The 983-nt window shown below is 46.9% G+C and overlaps 1 protein-coding gene across 1 annotated transcript in view; it reads left to right on the top strand.

The window, feature by feature from the left end:
* Positions 1–983, top strand: part of NR2F1 (nuclear receptor subfamily 2 group F member 1) — a 9,974-nt gene that overhangs the window by 1,398 nt on the left and 7,593 nt on the right. The gene's annotated exons all lie outside the window — the stretch shown is intronic.

Below are 983 nucleotides of genomic sequence, written 5' to 3'. Positions count from 1 at the left end.
GTACAGGGTGGGGGGGAGGGGAAAAAAGAGGGGGAAATGTGCTACTGTATCTCCGCTTCCCTGTGCTTCCCGGTGCACCGGAGTGTGCTTCTGTGCGAGATTTGGCCTTGTTTTCACTCCCTGCGTTCAAAGGAAAGTTTGTGACTGAACCGGGTTTCTGTACTTCTGTCATTTCTTTTTTTTTTTTTCCTTTTTTTAGCACGCTGCTCATTTTATTTCTTCATCAAACTCCACCCTCTCCTTAAAGCCTGCATACAAATCGCGATTTATAACCTATTTACCGGTCCTTCTCATTTTAGCAGGATCCGCAGCCTGCATCTGGCAGCGGGCTCCTCACCATTTCCAACTGCTCTGCTATTTATTTATTTTATTTTTTCGCTTCCTACTCCTTTCCAAGACTCGCTGTGGTTTTCCTTGCGTTCAGGCTCATTCTCGCGTAGGAAGATTTCCTGCTCCCCTTTCTCCTCGAGAATGCATTTTTCTCGGTTTACAGTTAAAAGTTTACCCTGTGACTGTCGTTAAAGACGTCTTAAGAGTCACATCAGCGAAACAGTCAATTTTGCGGAGCGGGGATTACTACTGCCTTAATTGGTTTTAAAATTATATTTTATATGCCACAAGTAAAAGGAATTGAGGCTGCTTCAGATCTGAAAGAGCTCGCAAATATGACGACTTCATTGGTAGCTTCAGGGGCTGTTGGTAGGCGCCTGGGAGAGGGGAGGGTGAGGGGGGAGCCAAAAAAAAATAAATAAATTCAAAAAAAAAGAGAGAGAGGAGGGAAAAAAAAAAAACAACCCCCAAACCCAAGTTAGAATTGTGCTCGCAGTTAATTGAAAAATAACTGCCAAGTTTACAAGCAGATTGAAGAGGGAGAGGTGGGCTGGAGGGCAGGAGGAGAGGGGTCCGGCCCGGGGAGGGGAGGAAGGCTCGTTTGTTGGGAGAAGGGGGGGAGGTGGGGGGGTGTGGGGGGAGGGGGAAGGGTT

The sequence above is a fragment of the Calidris pugnax genome, unplaced genomic scaffold (assembly GCF_001431845.1).
Source record: "Calidris pugnax isolate Ruff unplaced genomic scaffold, ASM143184v1 scaffold40, whole genome shotgun sequence".
Lineage (NCBI taxonomy): Eukaryota > Metazoa > Chordata > Aves > Charadriiformes > Scolopacidae > Calidris > Calidris pugnax.
The sequence above is the reverse complement of the archived record's forward strand: the minus strand, read 5'-3'. Positions and strand labels throughout refer to the sequence as shown.